The following is a 16556-nucleotide window of genomic DNA, read 5'->3' on the forward strand; positions in this document are numbered from 1 at the left end:
CTAGCATCCGGCATGGTATAGGCATAGGCCCTCAGGAAATATCCACCAGAGGTGTGTCCCAGGGCGGGGCTGGGGCAGAGTAGACTGAGATGATAGCTCTCGGGATTGCTCACCCTCTGTTCCAACACCGGATACTCCGGGGACTAGTCCCTGGGCATATTCTGGAGTGGGAAGTTAGGCTGGGGCAGCGCAGGCCAAAGGGACTTGATGGATGCAGGTAGGCAGGGGAGGGGCCCGGGAAAATGTGGTGCCTGCATGGGGCCAGACCTCTCCCAGGGTCTAGCCACGGAACCTGCAGCCAGTGTCCCCCAAGTTGGGGAAAGCTCAGAGCAGAACTCGCTGCTGGCCTCGAGGCTCGGCTGAAGGAGCTGCTGGGAGGTGGTGACTGCAGCACATGCTGTACTCTCAACACATACCTGACCTCCGGGGCAGTGAGACAGGATGCAGGAGACCTCAGGAGACACGGCCTTCTTCCCTGTCACAGGCATAGCCCTGCCTCGCTCAGGCAGCTGGGACATGTGCTGTGGCCACAAGCAAGTCCACAGGTTTCAGTTCCTCCACCAAGCACTGCCCCGACTCCAAGCAGCCCCAACCCTGCACCCAGCGTGACAACAGTGCCTCAGTGGTCCCCAAGCCTTTGCTCACAGAGAGGGGTGGGGTGGGATAGGGAGAGACTGGCCCTCCTCCTCTGAGCTACAGTCTGCGAGGGGGCCCTGAAGTGCTGCTCGGGCCTCAGCGTGTCACGGGTGAGTGGGCCAGCTCTTCTGAGTCCTCTCATGCAGCCCTCTCTCCCTAGAACCCCAGCATGTCTCTGAGGCCTGACCTGAGGGTTTGGGACGTGGGGTGAGAATTAGAGAAGACCCACTGGCCTCAGGACTGGCCTTAGCGCCTAAGCCCCGAGGTGAATCTGCGTGCTGGGAACCTCCCCCAACCTGCCTCTGTTTCTTCTTCCCCTTCACCACAGCCTGGTCGTTGGCACTGGTTTCAGGCATGACCCTCACTGGGACCAGCCTCTGGCCCTAGCGCTGTCACAAGGCCCTGCTGCCTCCCTGCCCAGCCCAACCAACCCACCTGCCCTAATACATCTATGAGCCCCAGGCAGATGCCTGCTGTCTCCAGGCCTCAGTTTTGCCAGCTGTGCAAGATACCGGCTGGACTCTGTTGTTTTCATTTGTCCAGTCTTCTGGAAACAGCCCTTGGGGCATGCTAGAGCAGAGCCCTACTCCATCCTCAGGGCTTAGCACAAGGGCTACTTCACCCTCAGCTCCAGGGAGGCAACACCCAGGCCTGTAACCCTCATTCGTCAGGTCTTTGGAAATAGCCAGAGCTGGCCTCCTCAGAGCCTCTGCGGCAGCTCTGGACTCTCTTGGGAATATCAGGCACGTGTGCTCTTTCTGAGGGTGTCAACCCAGGGTTGCTGGGGGCCATTCTGCCATAGAAGGTCTGGGAGATGGGAGAGGTGGATTCCCATTCATAATGTTTAAGCGTCTGCATCTAACTATTCCTGAAAGCAGAATACCTGGACTTTTAATGCTTCATGAGCCAATAATTTTTGCTAAAGCTAGTTGGGTTGGGTAACCTGCCACATCTCCTCAGGCAGGTCCTGACTAAAGCAGAAGACAGATATCCTGACCTCTACACTGGGACAAACCAGGACACTTTTAATGTCCAGGTGGAGCCAGCTGAGAAAGGTCACCGGATCTTGTTCAGGCCCCCTCCTCCATTCTAAAAGTGAAATAGCACACCAGTTATCCTCTTAGTTATCCTCTTAGTAGCTCAGTGTCTTCACAGTGGTGACGCAGCCTCCCAGTGGGCCAGTTCCCGGGACCACCTCCCCTACAGAAGCCGCTTGGGGGTTGATGAGCACTCTTCCCCACCCTTTGATGCCCACCCTGTGCCCACCAGGCACAGGGGCACAGACAAACCACAGTTCAGTAGCCATCTCAGGAGGAGAGTCCAGAGGGGCGGCCAGAGCCTAGCCTCGAGGAAAACAGGTGAACCAGATTTTAGGGTGCCAGGGGTTTTCCAGGTGAGGGAGTCGGTGGGGGTCAGTTCAGGTGCAGAGTCCAGCAGAAGCCATGCTGGGGCGGAGGGGGTTGGCATCTGATGCTTGTAGTGGGTCCCCCTCCATGGGGGTGGGAGGCGAGTCACAGCTGAGGGTTCTGAATGCAAGGCTGCACGTGTGGCCTTGACCCTGAGGCCTGCAGCAGAGGAGAGGCCTGGTGAGCAGGGACACCTCGGGTATGGGAGGCCTCAGGAGGGAGCGGGAATGGGACCGCCCGGCAGGGGCTCCCGCAGCCCCTCCCCTCGCCCTGCCCGCCCTGCGCTTCCCCATGCTGCCGCGAGGGGGCGCTGCGCCGCGCTGCTACAGGGCCGGCCGCCAGCGCACGGCGGGCTGCGTTCAGGAGCCGCGCGCGCGGCAGGCAGCGGGCAGCGGCCCGGCTCCGCAGCGCCGCGGCTGGCAGCGGGCGCGGCGGGCGCTGCCCATGGGTCGGTCTCCGGGGTTGGGCGCACCGGGAGCCGGTGAGTTGGGGCACGGCCGGGCGGGACACGGGCGCTGCGGGCAGGGGCGCTGGGAGGGGCTGCGGCGGCGGCGGCGGGGCGCGAGTGCCTGGTAGGTCGCGACGCGGAGGTGCGGGGCTGCGAGCCTGGCGGGACGGCGGGTGTCCGGGCCGCTGCCCGGGGACGCGCAGGGCTGACCCGGGGCACAGGTGCGCACGCGGGTGACAGTGCGCGTAGCCGGCCTGCCGGCCGGCCGGAAAACCGCGGCGCGCCAGAGTGTGCAGCCCTCGCGGCAGGGCTGGTGGGAGGTGGGAGGGGCTGCGAGGCGCGCGGAAGTGTGCCCCAAGGGTCGCGGGTACGTGGGCAGGGGTGGCGACCGGGAGGAGACCGGCGGAGGGCACACCCCCAGCCGCCGTTGCGAGAGACCGGCTGTGCCGCGCGCGCCCCGCCACTTGATTCGGGGCGAGCAGCAAGCTTCCTCAGTTGTTCGGGTGGCAGGAAAAGCCAGCCTGGACCCAAGGCCTTCCCAACACTAGACCTCAGTTTCCCAAGCTACGAAATGGGAACAGTAAGGCTGACCTGCCGAGTGGTTGCGAAGAAGGGAAAGGGCCTTGTCTGTGGGAGAAGAGGGTGGTGGTGTCTGTGAAGCTGGGATCGGATTGAGGAAAGGATCAATGCTGCCGCCAGAGAGCCTGCAGGGACAGTGGGGTCAGCTCCGGGTTCTGGATGTGTCCCTCACTCAGTGACGGCAGGCAGGGCCAGGGAACCCGTAGTCCACTCCTCTCTGTGTTTAGGTGGGGAAAGGGAGGCCGGGAGGGGAAGAGGCAAGGGGTGGCTCCCGACCCTCCCCCAGGCTCAGCGTGGGGAGCGATGTTGAAAAGACAGACAAGCCAGCTTGGGGTGGTGGAGGGGCTCACCCCTGCTCCCCCGCCCCTGCCTCCTGGGCCCCTGAGGCAGGTGTTCTGCTGAGCCTCAGGTGTCAGAGAAGTGTCCTGGGAAGATTTTCCTGCAGGGCAGGTGCTGTGTCCCCATCTTAGAGTTGAAGTAACCGAGGCTTAAGAGAGGTGACACGACTTATTCAAGGTCTCAGGACCATGAAGTGGCAAAGCTAGGGTTTCAACGGTGGTAGGACTGGTTCCAAAAGCCATACTCCAGCCACTGAGTCAGGGGAGTGGCTGGAGTTGTTGGCTCACTCGCCTAGAGCATCCATTGAGCTCCTACTGTATGGTATCTGCTCCTGGCCCCAGTGAGTGCTTACAAGCAGGTGTGGGAGAAGGAAGCTGAACAAGTAATCAAAGGAAAAACCAAGGTCATGGCAGAAGATAAGTGGTAGGAAGAAAATAAAACCGGGTAATTAGGGTAGAGACTGGGGGAGGGGGGAGGGGAGCCTTATCCTGGTCGGGAGTGTGTCTCTGAGCAGTGACCACTGGCTGTGATGTGAACTCCCTCAAAAAGATCTGAGGGTGCAAGGCCCCTGAAGCAGGCACAGGTGGTGGGTGGGAGGAGCTGGAACAGAACCAGTTATGTGAGCTGTGGAGTTTGAATTTTCCTCTGGGTGCAGTGGGCAGACCCTGGAGGGTTTAGAGTTGTGAGTATTGAAAGGACGTCCCTGAGGTGGGTGGAGAGGACTGCAGGGGGCAGGAGAGGGAGCAGGGGTTTTCAAGGATGAGCCAGGGATTTTCAAGGATGAGCCAACTGGCTGCTGGATGTGGAGTCTGCCATCCTGGCAAGGCAAGGGGCATGAGAAGGGCAGGGTCTTCGGCAGGTGGTGGAGTTGTTAGCTGTGGTGGACAAGAGAACCTGGTTTGGTCTCAAGCACTGCCCCACTTCCTGCATCCTTCTGGGTGCCGATCTCAGATCTCCCTGTGCCCGGCAGGGGAAGGAGTGCCTGCCTGCCCCGAATGTGTAGAGAAGAGATGCTGGCTGTTTGGGCTGGGTGTTCAGGTTGGTCTCTGCATCCTCTGACATGTTCCCATAAGTCTCTGAATATTATTCCAACTCTCACTTGTACTTTGACCCAGACCTAGAGTCAGCCATTTCTCAAGAAGCCTTGGTGTCTTTCAGTGGGGGTTGGGAGTGGGGTTAGAAACCAGTATCTGGGCATTAGATGTGCTCATTGCTACCTTGGCGTCATTGGCTCTAGGCCTTCTCAGTGGACTGAGCCAAGAGCTCTTTTTTTAAAACTAAAAGTTAATGTTTCCATCTCCTTTCTCCCACAGTAAGAACCTGGTTCCCACAGAATATAAATATATGTAATAATTTGCTTAATCCTAGAATACACCCAGAATAGTTTCAGAATCACTACATCCAAACCACTACCAATCAGAACCTACCAGGTCAAGTTCAGGATTTCTTTGGCTGTAAATTCATCACTATGTGAGTATGTTCTCAATTTGATATACCATTAGTTTCATCTGTTTGTGTTTGCACACAGTTTGGTGGTTTTTTTCCCTTTAGTCTTTATGATATACTTTTATTTTTTGAATATGTAAAACATTTGTTTTACATGGTCCAAAGGTCAAAACTAAAAAAAAGAAAAAGAAAAAAAAGAAAAGCTGTACTTAGAAGTCTCAATCCCATCCCTGTCTCTTCCTTCTTGTTCCCATACCATGGGTAATCATTTGAAATCATTTCTGGTTTATTCTTCCTGGGTCTCTTTTGCAAAATAAGCCACTCATGCGTTATTACAAAAGTTAGCATGTACATCTTTTGTGTGCCTTGCTTTTTTCAGTTAAAAATATCTTTTTACCAGTTCACAGAGACTTCCCGCATTCTTTTGTAGAGCCACATAGTACTCCATTCTGAGGCTGTTCCCTACTTATTCAACTGTCTTATGGATGGGCATTTGGTTTTTTTCAGGCCTTTGCTATTAAAAATCGTGGAGTAATGGATAACCTTGCCTATAGATTGCTTGTGTTTGTGGAAGCATATTATTAATTCCAAGAAGGAAGAGTAAATAAATATTTATTTTGTTAACTATTCTCAATTCCCCTCTTCCCAAATTTTGCACTCCTACCAGCAAGGTATCACAGTGTCTATTTCCCCCACACCCTCGTGGATCTAAGAGCCAGGAAATAGTATTTCAGTGCATTTTAATTTACATTCCTATTATTATGCGTGAAATTAGACAGCTTTTCATTTGTTTACGAGTCATTTGATTATCTTTTTTCTGCGAATTGCCTGTCCATATATTTTGTCCATTTCCTTTTGCATTTGGGGGGATTCTTTAAATTGGATTTAAAAATTTGTTCAAAATACATATTAGAGATATCTATTTAGTGCTTTATCTTTGTTATATTGCAACTATTTCTCCCAGGTTTTTTTTAACTTGTTTATGGTGGGTTTTGCCATTAAAAGCTTTCTATTTTTAGATAGTTGATTTAATCATCCTTCATTTATTGCATCTAAATTTTGAATCCTAATTAGAAAGGCTTTTCTCACACTCAGTTGTAATGGAATTCACCTATGTTTTCCAATACTCGTTTGGTTTTGTACTTAGTTTACAGATCCAATTTAATCTTTTCCCAAATGTCTATCCCTCTATCCCAACACGATTTATTTAAAAGGCCATCTTTTTTGCACGTGATCTGAAATACACCTGTATCATACTAAACATCCAAATGCAGTTGGACCTATTTCTGGGCTTTCTAGTCTGTCTCACACCTCTGTCCGTTCATATGCTGGTCTTACACGTAGGAATTACATTGTGTGTGTGTGTGTGTGTGTGTGTGTGTGTGTGTGTGTGAACAGCAAGGAAGACTGTATCTACAACTATTGCAACAGGGGAAAGAGACTGAACTCAATACCCATTATTGTGTTTTGATATCTGGTAGGGCTAATCCTCCTTCCACTGCTTTTAATTTCAGGGATTTCCTAGCTATTCCAACATGTTGCTGGTAGCTCTTGTTAGGATCCTATTAAATTTATGTATAACTTCAGAATAATTGATGTTTTTATGAAGTTGAGTCATCTTATCCAAAAACAAGGAATGTCTTCCTTTGTGTTCAAGACTACTTAACCTTTTACTTGTTCAAGACCTCTTTCAGGAGCATTTTGAAGTTTTCTTCACGTTCTTTGTCAGGTTTATTCATGAGTATTTTACCTTGTTTGTTTATAAAAGTTTTTTTTCCATTATATCTTGTAACTTGTTATTGTCTACGTGTATGTTATTTTATATCTATCTACCTCATTAAATTTATTTTGTTGTTAGACTCTGTTAGATAGTTCAGATATTCTGTCATCTGAAAATTGAAATACTTTTACTACTTTACTGATTTTTATGCATCTAATTGCTTTCTCTTATCTAATTAAATTAGCTAAATACCTCTAATTCAGTATTAAATATTGGATATAATAGGCACCCTTACCTTGCTCCTGACCTTAGTAAAAAGACCTCTAATACTTCTTCCATTAAGAAAGATGCTGACTTTAGGGTAAGAATATATATATATGTACATATATATATATGGAGTATCCATTAATTTCTATTTTATTGGGTGGTTTCTTAAAGTAAGGAGTGGGTATTGATTTTTGTTGAAGACATCTGTGGAGACAATTATGATATTTCTCCTTAGCATAATTAATAAGGTGAATGATATTAATGGATGTCCTAATATCAGGTCTGGGATGAGAGTGAGACAAACAATAAGACACAAAATTTATTAATATGAATAAGCCATCTTTGCATTCATGGAATAGAAACCACTAGGGCATGATATATTTTGATATGGTTGGATTAGCTATCTATTGCTCTATGGCTGTGTAATGAATTACCGTAAATGTAGTGGCGTAAAACAACACACACATATTATCTCATAGTTTCTGTAGATTTGAAGTCCAGGCGTGGCTTAGCTGGGTTCCTGCTGGTGTTGGCCAGGACTGGGTTTTCATCCAGAGGCTTAACTAGGAATGGATTCGCTTTTCCACTCGTATGGTTGTTAGCGGACTTCAGTTCTTTGTGGTTGCAGGACTGCCAGCTTAAGTGTTTGCTGGTGGTTGGAGTCTGCTCTCAGCTTCTGGAGGCCACCCACAGTTGCTGGGGACCACCTGTGGTTCTTGCCACATGGGCTTCCCCAGCATGGCCTCTTTATCAGGCCAGCAAAGAGAGTCTCTAGAGTAAATCTGCTAGACAGAGTCCTATGCAGGGGAATCAGGAGGTGATATCCCATCACTTTTGCTATATTCTGTTGGCTAGAGGAAAGTCAAAGGTTCTATCCGCACCCAAGGCATGAATACCAGGAGATATAGGGATCATGGTCACCCTAGAGTCTGTCCACCACAATGGTGTTGGATTCTGTTTGCTAATCTTTCTTTTTGCTAAAGTTTCCCCAGTCATCTCTTGGTTTGATAAAGCTTAGCTTCCAGTGGGTTTTTCAGGAAGGGCTCATGAGTACAATAGTCCCTGAATTCTTTCATGTTGAATATGTTTTCTATAACCCTGATACTTGAAGGATAGCTTGGCTGGTTATAGGATCCTCACCTACACTTTCTTTCCTTGAGTTTGTTAAAATGCTGCTCTGGATGGTATTTCTTACATGTTGTTGACAAGAAGTCTGAAATAAACATGCTTTCCTTCCCTTTGTGAGTGACTTGATCGTTTTTCTTAGAGCTCCAAAGGATTGTTTTTTTCTTTACCTTTAACGTCTAATCACTTTACTAGGAAAAGTCTTGGAGTTGAGCATTTGAGATGTTTTCTCAAGAATGGGTGGGGACTTTGACTATGCAGGTTCAAGTCTTCTTTCATTTCCAGAAAGTTTTCTTGGATAATAATTTTAAATGTTAAAATTTTTTTCTTCCAATAATGTCTGTATGCTAGATCTTTTTTTGTTTTTTGCCTGTCTTCTATATATATCACTTTCTTTATGGTTCTCTTCACTGCTGTTTTGTGGTTGTTTTCATTCATTTCCTCAATGAGCATTTAAAAAATTTTCAGTCAAATCTATTCTCCCTAAGAGAGCTTCTAATTTAGTGTTCATTTCTGAGTTGATTTTGTCTTTCATTTTCTTTCCTGAGTTTGGGAAACTCTAGTTTCACGCTTACCTATTTTTTGGTCCGTATCAAATTTATACTTCAGATTTTTTTTTCATATCTGAATGTTTTCTTAAGGCAGTTCAAGTTGGGGCAGTGTTAAATTGTTCCCCTGTGAACTGATTTGTGGGCAGAATGCTTGTCATTCTTAAATGGTTGTCAACCTTAAATTGGTTTGTATGGGTATTGTCTGTTACCTTCTGTTAACTTAGAAATGTCTTTAGGTTAGCTGGGACTGGTAATAATAAAATGAATGTAGGCAGGAGTTGGGCATATGGATAACATCATGTTTCTTAGTTCAAGAATTCCCTCTTCTGTTGGTTTAGAGAAGTGCAGTATCCTTACTTGGTGTCTTTAAGGCTTTGGGATGGTTATGTGTCTTCTGTGTTTACTTTTGCTTCTGTAGGTCCTTGAATTTCCATGCTACTTCTTCCTATCTACTACCACCAAGCCTCCAAGGGCCTCTACTTCAGAGCCATGTCTCCTAGAAGCAGGACATTTCCAAGACAGCCGCCTCTGGTCCCACACACTTTGTCCCCTTTCAATTCCCCAGTATTCAGTGCCTTGATCCCCCCTGGTCTCGGACCTGCTCTCAGAATTTCCCCACGCAGGTGGGACTTTCTCCTTCTGGTGTTATTTTTTCTAAGGTCTTGGACCTAGCTCCCTGCTCCTCTTTCCCACGTGGTCTCTGCCTGGCCCTCAATACCAGCGGGCTCTGGAGCGGGCTCTGCAAGTTGGGTCTCTTTCATACCAATTTCAGGTGGGCAGCAGCCTGTCTCCTGATCATGTTGCAGGCCTGGGTGTGGGTGGTTTTATTTGCTCTTTTGGTTCATCTTTATGGAGAGGTTTGGATTTAGCTGACTGCTGTTATCTATGGGGACCCAGAGATTTCCCCAAACTTTTTACTTGGAAAGCTTCATAAAGAATGATGTACTCTTCACCTAAATCCATCACTTGTTAATATCTCACAGCATGTGCTTTATCTCAGTGCTCATTACTTTCGCTGAACCATTGAAGAGTTAGTTACTGGAATCATGCCCTCTGCCTAAATACATCAGCAGCCCCTTAGAACAAGGATGTTCTCCTACAAAACCTCTATTCAGGTATCACACTCAAGAAACTTAACATTAACGCGTTTCTCATAAACAGTCCATATTCAGCTTTCAACAGTTGCCCCAGTGATGTTTTATGGGTCTTATTTTCACATCCAGGATCCGGTCAGTGATCAGGCATTGCCCTTGTTTGTCGTGTCTGTTAGAGTCTGTTTAATCCACAGTGGTTTCTCCATATTTTTTGGTTGATCTTTCCTGTGTTGTTTTGAAGGGTCTACATGAATTTTCTCCCATAACCTGTATTTATTGGACTCCCTTCTCAAAATTTGATTCAGGTTAACTGTTTTGGGTTGAAACTGCTTTAAAATTACCAACTGTGATGTGTGTCACCTTCGGCCTGTGTGTCCTGTGCCCTCCTGGAGGCCAGGACATCTGCCAGGAGCGTGAGGGGAAGGGTTTTGGGGAGAGAGGCTAAGGAACCTGGGGCTGAAGGCTTTCGCCAGGCATCCTGTGGAAATGTTAGGCTCTGGCCTCCATTTCCCTTCCCACCCTTCAGGCATCATTCCCAGTCTCCTTCCTGTCACTGTCAATACACCCTTGGCCTGTGGGCCTGGCTCTACCTCAGGGGGTTCTCTTTTTCTGCAAAGGTGCCCACCATACCCCTTTCATGCAGGGCCCCCAAAGATTCTCCAGGGAACCAGAGATAGCACAAGGCACCCAGGTCACAGAGACTGGGGTTTGAACCCGCTGCTTCCTCACTGGGTGACTGCTCTTACACTCCCAGGATCACTTTGGATTTCAAACACCAAATGGGGCCCATAATGCTGGTGCCTGGTGCAAAAGAGGCATCCACTCTGTGCTTATTCCCTTCCCTTCCTGGTGACCCAGCATGCATCCCTCACTTTTGGTAATGATGACGAAAGGTGGCCTGACCCTCCTTTGCCCTGCAGAGCTCCCTGGGGCCGGGGCCTGTAGAAAGGAGCCCTCTCGTGTGTGTCATGTCATCTCCGTGATTTCCTTAGGGTCTTACTACCCCAGGCACCGCCACCAGGGATACCCCAAACTGCCAAACCACATAAACTTAGCCAGGAAGAGTCTTATGGACTAACCTGAGAAAGGTCCATGAACTTGGGGGGGGGCGGCGGTGGTCACCTTCGTTTTATTACTTTTGAGTAAAGCTAACACAGGCTCCAGTGTTGTCAGTTAAAGGCCTTTCAGTCCTGGCACCAGGGATCATCCTAACTGGTGAATTCCTGCCTTATATGCAAGGGATCTCACCAAGGACTGCAAGGAAGGCGGCCTCTTGGAATCAGCTAAATATTGCCCCTGCAGAGTCATTATGTACTTGGTTAATTTGGTCAGTAAATTGTTCATTTTTTGTTTTTAAATCCAGGCAACATTCAAAGGTACATGAGTCTGGCTAAATAATAGTCATTAAATGGCCACTTCTCTCTTTGATGGTTGAAGCACCTGCACAGTGCCAGCAGCTGTGTACCTGTGACCTCACAGCAACTTCCGTCTACTTTCCTTTGCTCTGAGGAGACAGAGGCTCAGGGATGTAAGTGGACTTTGCAGGGTAATCCAGCCAGTGTGGGCCTTGGCACTTGGTCTATGCTGTTTATGGTCTGAGATGTTTACAGCCTGGGCTATTCTTAAGCAGTGTGGCCTGCCCTCTTTTCTGTCTTTATGAGGTCTCTACTCTCTGCTCAGCCACCTGTCTGTCCATCCATTTGACCACCCACATGCTAAGCAGCTGCCCAGTTTCATGCCTGAGCTGGGCTCAGCCAGGAGTGCCTCTCTGAGTGCTTACTATCTATCAGGCAGGGTGTGTCAGGTTGTTTATAAACATTCTCATGAGAATGGAAATAAGTAAGATAGAAAACTAACAGGAGAGAAAAAAACCTTTTGAAAAGGTTAATAAAATTGATAAATTCCAAGACTAAGTAGGCGAAAATACAATTTATCAATATTCTACAGACATTAAAAGGATAACAAGGGATTTTTATGAAGTACTTTATACCAATACATTTGATAAAAGGAACAAATGCCTTGAAAGATAAAACCATAATTGACACAAGAAGAAGTAGAAAATCTGAACAATTCTATTTCTGTTAAAGAAATTGAATTTATAATTAAAAACTTTCCCAGAAAGAAAATGTCACGTGGCTTTCCTAGTGAATTCTATCAAATATTTAAGAAAGAAACACTATTGCACACTCATTCAATAAGCAGATTTAATATGTGTGGTAATAAATGCTGGAGACAATGTGGATCAATAGAAACCCTTCTGATCTATGTGTGGGAGTGTAAATTGGTTCGCCAGTTTGCAAAACAGCTGAGAATTATCCAGTGAGGTTGAATATATATACTTGCAGCATATCCTGCAAACGAGCAGTTCCATTGCTGATGTGTCCCCAAGAGAATTGTGTGTGCATGTACTCCCAGACCCCTGCTCTAAGCAGCAATAACTGGAACCAACCTATGTTCCATTGGCAGGAAAATGGAAAAATAAATTATGGAACACTCATGTATGAACAGTCAGAGAGCAGACTCTTAGAAACATTGTATGGAGGTAATCTTCATCCATCATGGTAAGTGCAAAAAATCAAGTCACTAGTACTGTACAGAATGACGCCATTTTTTTTTGTTTTTTTTTTGGCTGCGTTGGGTCTTCATTGCTGCGCACGGGCTTTCTCTAGTTGCAGCAAGTGGGGGCTACTGTTTGTTGCCGTGCGTGGGCTTCTCAATGTGGTGGCTTCTCTTGTTGCGGAGCACGGGCTCTAGGCGCACTGGCTTCAGTAGTTGTGGCTCGTGACTCTAGAGCGCAGGCCCAGTAGTTGTGGCACACGGGCTTAGTTGCTCCGTGGCATGTGGGATCTTCCCGGACCAGGGCTCGAACCCGTGTCCCCCTGCATTGGCAGGCGGATTCTTAACCACTGCACCACCAGGGAAGTCCACACACCATTTTTTTATAAAACTTAAAAGCAATTAAACTGTACAGTATATTGTTTAGGGATACGTATTTCTGGGATAAATGTTTTTCTTGTAAGATATATACTCTTAGCAACTTGCAAATATACAATACAGTATTGTTAACTATAGTCGGCATGTACATTACATGCCCAGGACTTATTTATTTTGTAACTGGAAGTTTGTCCCTTTGACCCCCTTCACCCATTTCACTCACCCCCACCCCCACCTTGGCAACCACCAATCTGTTCTCTGTATCTATGAGCTCAACTTTTTTGTTCTGTTTTGTTTTGTTTTAGATTCCACATATAAGTGAGATCATACAGTATTTGTCTGTCTCTGTCTGACTTATTTCACTTAACATAATGCCCTCAAGGTCCATCCATGTTGTCACAAATGGTAGGATTTTATTCTTTTTTATGTCTGCATAATATTCCATTGTATATATATAAATATACCACATTTTCTTTATCCATTAATCCATTGATGGACGCTTAGGTTGTTTCCATGTCTTGGCTATTGTGAATAATTCTGCAGTGACCAGGAGGGGGCAGGTATCTTTTTAAGTCAGTGTTTTTGTTTCCTTCGGGTGAATACCCAGAAGTGGAATTTCTGGATCATATGGTAGTTCTATTTTTAATTTTTTTAGGAACGTCCATGCTGTTTGTTTGTTTTTTTTTTAATTAATTAATTTATTTATTTTTGGCTGTGTTGGGTCTCTGTTTCTGTGCGAGGGCCCTCTCCAGTTGCGGCGAGCGGGGGCCACTCTTCATCGCGGTGCGCGGGCCTATCACTGTCGCGGCCTCTCCCGTTGCGGAGCACAGGCTCCAGACGCGCAGGCTCAGTAATTGTGGCTCACGGGCCCAGTTGCTCCGCGGCATGTGGGATCTTCCCAGACCAGGGCTCGAACCCGTGTCCCCTGCATTGGCAGGCGGACTCTCAACCACTGCGCCACCAGGGAAGCCCCATGCTGTTTTTTAAAGTGGCTGCACCAATTTACATTCCCACCAATAGTGCACAAGGGTTCCCTTTTCTCCACCTCCTCACCAACACTTGTTATTTCTTGTCTTTTTTATAATAGCCACCCTAACAATTGTGAGGTGATATCTCATTGTGAATTTGATTTGCATTTCCCTGACGATTAGCGATGTTGAAGATCTTTTCATATAACTATTGACCATCTGTATGTCTTCTTTAGAAGAATATCTATTCAGATATTCTGCCCATTTTTAAATCAAATTGTTTGTTTAAAAAAAAACATTGTTTTTTGCTGTTAAGTTGTATGAGTTGTTAAAAAAAAATTCCAGATAGTGGGAATGATGAAAGTAGGGTGGGTTGGGAGGATAGCACAGGAGGGGTTGACAACATTCCGCCGCCCAACTGGGTGGAGAGCCTCCAGGCATCTAATTTGTTATCATGCTTCATAACTTATATGTTACAGATAATTTTTTTATGTAACAAACATTTCATAACAAAATCACTTTAAGTGAATGCTAAAATGTTGAAAGGAGTTCTCACATTTTCTTCCCAAGTTCCTCATGTTGATCTTTACTCTGGGGACACACTTCCTACTTTGGAGACCACTAAGTTAATCAAACCACCAGATCACCGGGGTACTGCTCTGCAGCAGGCCCTGGTGCAGGGCGGCCGTGTCCCCTACCTCATGCGTGGGTGAGAGAGGGCCATAGTCAGGGTCAACTCAAGAGAGGCTTCCGGGAGGAGGCTATACCTCAGCTGCTCTGGAAGGTCAAACAGCAGTTAGGCAAAATGTGGTGGTCAGGTAAGCAAGGAAGAAGGAGCCAGGGTCCAGGCCCCTGGCACGAGAGACCCTGGCAGCTCAGTGCCTGCTCTCTATATCTTGGCTGTGAGCAGCTTGAGGATAGGCACTGGCCCACTCTGTCACTGCCATCCTGCACAAGGCTGGAAGCACAGCTCAGGAGGGCTCTCTGGGCCTTCTGAACCAGCCACTGCCCAGTTTCCCTGCCAATCCTCAGCAGACCAAAAACACTAGAGAGCAAGGCAGAGGAGCCAAGAGGGAGGACCCCAGGCTCCGAGGGGCAGAGCAGGTCACCCTGCACACTCACACACCTAGACACCACCTGGGCAGGCGGATTTGGGTATGTGCCTGGCTCTGATCCTCAGAGAAGGTTATCCATGATCCGGAGCCCTGGTCGGGAGGTGCGATCCACTTGTGACGTATTTCCATGAGGATGGTTGAACTCTCCAGTTCCTTCACATTTAATGGCAGTATCCATCAGTCATGTGGGAAGGCTCCCTAGCTCAGGAGTTCTGACAACCGGCTGCTCTGACAAACCCCTTAAGAATAAAACATTGCACACTTGGTGGTTTGTGTGAACGTGTGCAAGGGGGATTGTCGAAAGGGTTAAGGAGGCTGAGACGACAGTGTGTGTGACAGCTGCTCCCCTGATGTCAATTGCAGGCCCCCAGTGGCCTATGCTTTGAGAACAGATGTTTCTGCATAAATGCAGCCAAATTCTTTTAGCACTCTGGATGAAGAAAAGGACTTTAAGTGTCTGCATGTTGCAATTCTGAAATGTTTGCCAGGGAAAATGTACTTATAATTTGCAAATAGCGTGTAAGAAGAAGGAACAAGTTAGGTTATTGCACCATACATAACCAATTTCATGAGCAGAGTCATTAACAGATGCACATTGCATATAACAAATATGATCAGTGGCCACTCACCTTAATGAGGAATGCCCTCATTCCTTCCTATGGCCATTTTCACCCCTGGCTCAGACAGGGAGGGCAGCCCAAGGTCACATGGCACCCAGGCCCCCTGCAACTTTCAGGAGGAAAGCCACAGACTTTCCTTTTTTTTTTTTTTTTAATTTTTATTGGAGTATAGTTGATTTACAATGTTGTGTTACTTTCAGGTGTTCAGCAAAATGAATCAGTTATACGTATACATGCGTCCACTCTTTTCCCATGTAGGCCATTAGAGTATTGAGTAGAGTTCCCTGTGCTATACAGTAGGTCATTATTAGTTATCTATTTTATACATAGTAGTGAGTATATGTCAGTTCCAGTCTCCGAATTTATCCCTCCCCCCCCCTTACCCCCTAGTAACCATAAGTCTGTTTTCTACATCTGTAACTCCATTTTTGTTTTGTAAATAAGTTCATTTGTACCCTTTTTTTAGATTCCACATATAAGCGATATCATATGATATTTGTCTTTCTCTGTCTGACCTACTTCAGTCAGTATGATAATCTCTAGGTCCATCCATGTTGCTGCAAATGGCATTATTTCATTCTTTTTTACAGCTGAGTAATATTCCATTGTATATATATACCACATCTTCTTTATCCATTGCTCTGTCGATGGACATTTAGGTTGCTTCCATGTCCTGGCTATTGTATAGTGCTGCAATGAACATTGGGGTTCAAGTATCTTTTCAAATTATGCTTTTCTCTGGATATTTGCCCAGGATTTGGATTGCTGGGTCATATGGTAGCTCTATTTTTAGTTTTTTAAGGAACCTCCATACTATTCTCCATAGTGGCTGCAATTTACATTTCCACCAACAGTGTAGGAGGGTTCCTTTTCTCCACACCCTCTCCAGCATTTGTTGTTTGCACATTTTTTTGATGATGGTCATTCTGACCAGTGTGAGGTGACCTCACTGTAGTTTTAATTTGCATTTCTCTAATAATTAGTGATGTTGAGCATCTTTTCATGCGCTTTTTTGGCCATCTGTATGTCTTCTTTGGAGAAATGTCTATATAGATCTTCTGCCCATTTTTTGATTGGGTTGTTTGTTTTTTTGACACAGAGCTGCATGAGCTGTTGTATATTTTGGAGATTAATCCCTTGTCGGTTGCTTCATTTGAAAATATTTTATCGCATTCTGTGGGTTGCTTTTTCGTTTTGTTTATGGTTTCCTTTGCTGTGCAAAAGCTTTTAAGTTTAACTAGGTCCCATTTATTTATTTTTGTTTTTATTTCCATTACTCTAGGAGGTGGCTCCAAAAAGATCTTGCTG

The 16556-nt window shown here is 46.7% G+C and overlaps 1 protein-coding gene across 1 annotated transcript in view; it reads left to right on the top strand.

Moving 5' to 3' along the window:
• The first annotated feature begins 2450 nt into the window (after positions 1-2450).
• RASGEF1C (RasGEF domain family member 1C) overlaps positions 2451-16556 on the top strand; it is a 106466-nt gene continuing 92360 nt past the window's right edge. The window contains exon 1 of the mRNA XM_068534668.1: positions 2451-2523. The gene's annotated coding sequence lies outside the window, so the exon portion shown is untranslated. The remainder of the gene's footprint in view (positions 2524-16556) is intronic.

Source organism: Eschrichtius robustus, chromosome 2 (assembly GCF_028021215.1).
Source record: "Eschrichtius robustus isolate mEscRob2 chromosome 2, mEscRob2.pri, whole genome shotgun sequence".
Classification (NCBI taxonomy): Eukaryota; Metazoa; Chordata; class Mammalia; order Artiodactyla; family Eschrichtiidae; genus Eschrichtius; species Eschrichtius robustus.